This window comes from Abrus precatorius, unplaced genomic scaffold (assembly GCF_003935025.1).
Source record: "Abrus precatorius isolate BTA unplaced genomic scaffold, Abrus_2018 Scaffold6, whole genome shotgun sequence".
Taxonomy (NCBI): domain Eukaryota; kingdom Viridiplantae; phylum Streptophyta; class Magnoliopsida; order Fabales; family Fabaceae; genus Abrus; species Abrus precatorius.
In genome coordinates this window covers 7,533,295-7,540,175 of record NW_020874406.1, presented here as the reverse complement: position 1 = coordinate 7,540,175, position 6,881 = coordinate 7,533,295, and the positions used below count along the sequence as shown (strand labels likewise).

The 6,881-nt window shown below is 28.0% G+C and overlaps 1 non-coding gene across 1 annotated transcript; it reads right to left on the bottom strand.

Moving 5' to 3' along the window:
• Positions 1-6,080: 6,080 nt before the first annotated feature.
• On the bottom strand, positions 6,081-6,187 carry LOC113870542. Its single transcript, XR_003505565.1, has one exon. It is a non-coding gene; the product is annotated as a small nucleolar RNA R71 (small nucleolar RNA).
• Positions 6,188-6,881: the final 694 nt, after the last annotated feature.

Below are 6,881 nucleotides of genomic sequence, written 5' to 3'. Positions count from 1 at the left end.
TTTCCAATGTTAAGCCCCTCCAATTCTCAAGTAGCTTAGCTTCCAAGATAAGTTGAGTGAAAGGGCTTCGACCTGACATCCTATCTTTTTCCATCTGAGGAGTAGTCCTTGTTTACTGGTATGTATTTGGCTTTTCCTGCAATGCCGAGGATTCTCCTTACTCCTGGACAAAAGGGGTAATTTGAGAAGGTATGTAAGTTCTAATCTTATCCCTCAAATTGACATTCTCCCTCCTTAAGGTCGATAACTCAAGAGCGTCTTTTTCTCTTAACCTCTGTATCTCCACCATTTCAGCCCTTAATTGTCTTACCACTAGAGAGAGATTTTCATCATTCGTTAGGCATGGTCTCCTCCTGCTGATGAGGAGCTCCCATTACTGGCTCTGTCCTTCATGTTGGCTCCTTGTTAGCACCATGACTGATTGAAGTTGAGGCAATTCGGGCCTCACGGTGGGCACCAAAATGTTCCCGTTAAGGATACAATGGTCTTCAATTATTTCTTCTTCTGTCTTACGTTGTGACGTCCTCACAGATACGTCAAATCCTTCTTTATCTGACGTGGGAGGATCTGCAAAAGGTACTTCAATGATAAAGTCAGGTGTTGGTTTAGGTAATAAATGTTATTTACTATTCAAAAGTCTACCCTTTATCTGTACCTCTTACCTTCCTTTTATAGTCAAGATTTTGGACTAATGGACTTTATGACTCAGCTCTGTCTTAAGCCTTCTGTTTAATTAGATAATTGATTATTATCTACTTTAATTTCTTTAATCATCTAATTACATTTATTAAATTATTTTAATTTGACCAGAAGAATATCTGTCCTTTATACTGAAAAGGTACTTAGATTCCTTCTTCTATTATAATCGAGTGATGTCTTATATAATGAAATATTATCTATTACATTTCTTTCTTTTCATTTTCTCTCACATTTATTTATATCCCATCACTTCATGTGAATATACATAACAGATTGTAATTAAAATATAATAGGTGATATAATTTTTTTTTAGTATAACATGAGACAGTTTGTGTATGTATTGTCAAATTGACTTCATAAGCCGTGTTTGGGAGAATAAAAAAATATTGTCTCGTACACATTAGAGCAATGGGAAAAAAATCATTTAGTATTTAAGAAAAAGTGTGTTTGTTGTTATTACTTTCAATTTTTTTAAATAAAAATAATTATAAATACTACCTTTAAAAAAACATGAATGATCAGGCCAAAAGATACGCGGGTTAATACTTTGATAAAATTAATACTCTATTGTACAAGTAGACCTAGAATCAAAAGCTTTGATTTTATCATCAATACTATCTGTTTGTTTTAAAGTTAAATAAAATTAATTTTAGTGAAAACGATTTCAAGTTCAAAATTAAATAATTTAAAATTATTTTAATTATAATTTTTTTATTAAAATGTATTTACAGTAATAAAATAATTTTAAAAATTAAGCAAACCAACTTAATTTATGTTTGAAGTAGAACGCTTGGTTCAATCGCAAACGAGAGATTAAATGAAAATGTTCAGTGGATGTACAGGTTTACGTTTTATGGCTCCTGATCTGGGAAATATAACTATTGACTGTAACTATTTCTGTTTAATATTTCTAGTTTATTAAATAATATTTATATGATAAAAAAATTTTAAAAAATATTTAAAAATATAATGATAAAAAATTTAAAATTTTGAAATTAACTTTAATTTTTATGATTATTTTCAAGAAAGTTTTATTGTTTATATTTGTTCTGTTTTTTATTTTATTTCTTCTTATTTTAACTTATCTAAATAAAAGTTTTTCTTTGTGTCAAACACGTTACGTGAGAACATCCCTCTCATTAATAGGTACAGTAGGACATGAAGAAAAACACCACAAACAATAAAAGATATTCAATAATTTTGAATGTTATTGGTAATAAGTAAAGTGTTTTGTTCATATAATATATCTTGACCACCAATTGTGTACTTTGTTTAGAGTTTTCTCCATTGAAAATACCCTTGAAAATCGGAATTAATTTTGTGGTGCAAAATTCAAAAATCAAACATGTGATATAATATTTTGATGTATTATCAGTGAATACTCACTTTTACCTCTCAATTTGTATGCACCTATCAATATAATTCCTTAAGATTTTTAAAACATCATTTTAGCTAATCATATTAGCTAATAATATTAGTAATAGTTAATCTTATTAGTCATTATCATGAAATAACATTAAAATAAAATAATGCAATATAGCTAACTTGCCACATCAAGGTATGTTAGATGTGAGACTTTGTATGAAATTAGTCTGAAAAATTTATATAGCAACAGAGATTATAATTTAAAAGCTTAATTTTTATTTCTAAAAGTTAAACATATTATTTATGTTAAGTTTTAGATCCAACACGTTAATCTTTTGAAAATATAGCCTTTTTTTTTCACATCATATTAGATTTATGTCCTAACCAAGTGTTTTAACAGGAGTCAACGTGCAACTTTAATTTGGTTCACAATTCACAGGCATGGATGCGAGCTTAATGACCATAAAATTGCACAAAGATCCGTATAAAAGATGCATGCATGTGGTCAAGTTTGTATGAGGCAAAGTATATAAAAAGGTTAAACACGAAAAATATTGGCTTGAAACTTAACACCTAATACCGCATACATAAGATGAAATAGCTGATATAAAAAGTCATTATCTATGCATCATCCAAAATCTATTAAATGTGTACCACCTGTTTATAATGGATATTAAATAATACATTATCGCTTATAAAGGTCAACACACAGTGCCTTGCTAGGAAAAGAACAGATTAGGATTTGGATTTGGATTTCTTTGCAACCGTGTTTCTGTGTATAGAAACTATTTACCACTGATGGAAGGGAGGTAAAGGAATTATAAATTTTCTCTGCATCTAGAACCTATCCTCAGTATATGTGAGCAAACATTTCACCAACATTTTGACTTTGATAAAAGCCATTATAACAAAAATAGGAATTGGCTTCTCACAGCTACACTTGCACGCTTGTATACATATAGAGACTCTTTTTGGGTGAGTTTGTTAAGAAATTTTTATAAAAGAAATAGTATAAGAATAAATATTTTTTAAAGAAATTTAAAACAATTTATCTTTTCAAATTTTAGAGAAGTTAGAGAAATAGATGAAAAATATTTTTTCTAAAAAATGAAAAATATAAATTATTTTTAACTTATAAGAAAAATTTTATTATTTTTTTATATAAATTATTCCTTTCATGTGTTAGTGACAATCCTTGCCGTTTTGGTCTAAGATAGTATTAGAAAAACAAATGAATCAAGCAAACATATTTTCTTCATTAAAATAAAGTTACTTTTACTTTTTGAAACATTGTGCTTGCTATTCATCAAACACGTTACCCTATACCAAACATGATTCTTACCTAATATATATTTCAGCAGTGTTCTAAAGTACTATACTCTCCAAACTAATATTAAAAGAGAAAGGAACTAATTGTTTAGCAAAAAAGATAAGCGCTGAATATTGCTACATGGGCAAGTGTCCCCTTGGGTTGTCACAGCTACTACAAAATTATATAAGAAAATTAAAACATAAGTAATGATGTGAGAGTTGTTTATCTAATAACTCTTCTTACTTTTATGATCACCAACATAGTCATAAAATCATTAAATAATAATCGTCATCCGATATGATTACATAAGCACAAAGTTCATACGTTGGCATCAATTTACACTTGTTAACCTTCATAGTTAGACATTTTGGCTAGGTGATTAATCAGTGTAAATAGCGCAAACTAACTATCGATAGTTCCGTCTTTAACGTAAAAAAGTTAATTGCGTGACTTTTTATTTCTAAGATTTTAAATAACTTGCCCTCTATGACTTGAATTTCGTGATTCTTAATGGTATTATTCTTAGATACAATCAAAGTGACTTATGAAATATTTTGTCCAAATTTAAGAGATTTACACAGCCAATCAATTTATTTAAAAATTCCTGTTAAAAATACCAATATATATAGTCATTTTCAGAAGGGAGCTATGTATATCAAACCTGAGACTCAATAGATGTTTGAGCCGTCTGACCATCGCACTCTCATGTTCAAAAATTGCTTCTCCTAGACCGTGGTCCAGATGCATGCAATTGGATACCAGTAATAAAAGTATTTTTATATTTTCTTTTAACATCTGTCAAGTGTTCTAATAAAAAAGTTTTTAAATTGAGTTTGCAAAATATCATTTTATAGAGATTATTTTTAGTTATTAAAAATATTGTGATTTATTTATTTAAACTAAAATAATATATAATAAAATAAGAAAAATTATAAAAATTATAAACTAAAATGAATAAGTAATTAAAAGAAAAAGACATAGCATAACTTTTGATATGAAAGTTATTTGAAATGAAACTAGGATATATAGTTTCAACTTTTACACCTTTTTATGTTTATTTTTAGTTTAACTCTAATTCTAATTTTGTCATGCTTGTCAATTTTCCATACTAAAATTATTAACGCTTAATAGTCATGCAATGTTAATATTTTTTTCTTTAAATATCACTTTTAATGATCATGCAAGGTAGAAAATAAATATAAAGATCCTATCAGTTTGTTAATTAATAATCAATTGAAATAGAAAACTAAATTTGATCCACTTAATTCTATGTTGGTTTATCCTATAATTTTATTAACTACATGTGATACAATTGCTTACAATGCAATCAATTATGTTATGTTAATAATAATCATTTCAAACATACAAATATAAACACACTAGAGCAAAAACTAATCTATAAAGGAAATTACAATTATCATTAAACTAAAAGATCACATAAATTGTGCAAAGAATTCATCATAGCTCTAATTATGGATTTAGCTAATTAGAATGAAATAGGGAAAAAATTGTAAAAAAATTAACGCTCATTTGAAGAAAAAAAAACTCAAACTAAGGATTTTGAAGAAAAAAAATGATAAGAGTTTTTGCTCTACTACGTGCTCTTGGTTAGTCACTTTGAAATGCCTCTAACAATCGTCAGAAGTCGACCAAGTCCAAGTCTAGGATGGAAATTGGCTAGGCTATCGAAAAGGGCCTACAACCTATCCTGACTTGACTTATTTAAATAATAAGTTTAATTTAAACTTTTTAAAAATCTTAATTAATTGAATAGTTTAGAATTAAACTTGAGAAAAAGCTTATTATGCCTAACTCAAGTCTATTTAAGAGTCATAAAATTTATAATAATATATTAAATAATTTATATAAAAATTATAATATAATATTATATTAAATAAATTAAATTTTAAAATGAATAGAATCTTGAATTAGAAACCCTAATTGTTTTTGTTGGAATTTAACAATGTCCATACTACATACCCTCTAAAAGAAAGCGTTATTACTAGAGTCTTTTGCTTTACTTTTACTTGATCTGTATTGTATGCATAACACTAATCTGCATTTGTGTTTGTTGTATGTTTAGTGATTTACTTATTTAAATTAAATATGTATTTTGAAAGTAATAAATATGAATATATAATTTTATTATAAATATTTAAGGTATTGAACCTTTTTTCTAATGACTTATTTAGATATAAGCCTTACAGAAACATACCTATTTATCTAGTTTGATAGTCTATTAATAAAGAGACTTAATAACCTATTAAAAATCTCAATATGAAGTAGGTCATCAAAAAACTAATAGGTTAAACTAGACTTCTAAAAATAACAAGTTAGACTTAATAAAAAGCTTATGATAAATAATACGTCAGGGTCATGTTTCAAAATTATTAAATAGGTCAAACATACTTATGCAAAGTCTAGCCTAACCTAACTGATAGGTTTTTATTTTGACATATTTTTATAGCTTATATATTGATGAATGGTCATTATTTTACTTGAGTTTTGCATTAATTTTTGTGATTATTGTGCAAATTAATATGAAAAGGTTAAATTTAGTTTTTGGGTGCATTTTGGGCCCAAATTGATTAGAAAATAACATTTCGCAGTAGTCAGCACTCTCAAACCCTAACAGTTGGCACGTGGGTATTTTCATCTGACTCAACAATTTCTAGAAAAATATTTTACTCTATCTAGATCTGCTAAGTTTATGACAAAAATTTTCAGTTTTCAGTAGTACAAGTCGGAGTCCCTATTTGAGGCATGAGAATGATTTCAAGAACTTTTAAGGAGGTGCTCTCACCATAATTTTCCTATGTGAAGATGTTAAGTGCTAAAAAGTCATGATTTGTCATTAATTTGACACCTTTTTTGGGGTTAAAATGTAAATAATTCTTAGCATTAATTTGACACTTTTTTTGGGGTAAAATTTCTCTCTTTTGGTGCAAGAATTAAAGAGGACAACATTCCAAGGTCATAGCCTCATCTCAAGGTTGCAGCCTTGAGGCACTACAAAAAAGAAAAGAGAAACTCCAGATTTTCAGGGCCATAACCTTGGAAGCTTTCTTCATCATGAAGTACTCTTCACAGCTACAGCCATGAATCTATAGTTGTAGTCGTGGAGTTAAAATATGTACAAATTCCCATGTTTTGAAGACATGTATAAGAAGGGCTCTTAGAGAGAGACACAAGATTAAGGAGATACACGTTTCGAGAGAAAGAACTAAGGAAAAAATAGAGCGAACAAAGATGTTGAGAGGATGGGAACGAGGATCACATCTTCATTTTTTTTTTCTTCTTCTTATACTTTCATTTTGTATCTTGCTATGACCCTCAACATAAGTGACTGATTTTTCTTGGATTGGATTCAATATAACTCCTAACTCTATTACTTCTTGATTTTATATGATATTCAATTTGCTTACTTGAGGATGATTCTTAATGCTTAATTTGGTTTGATTACCCGTTTTATGATCTTTGACTTTTGAACTCTATTGAGAAATGC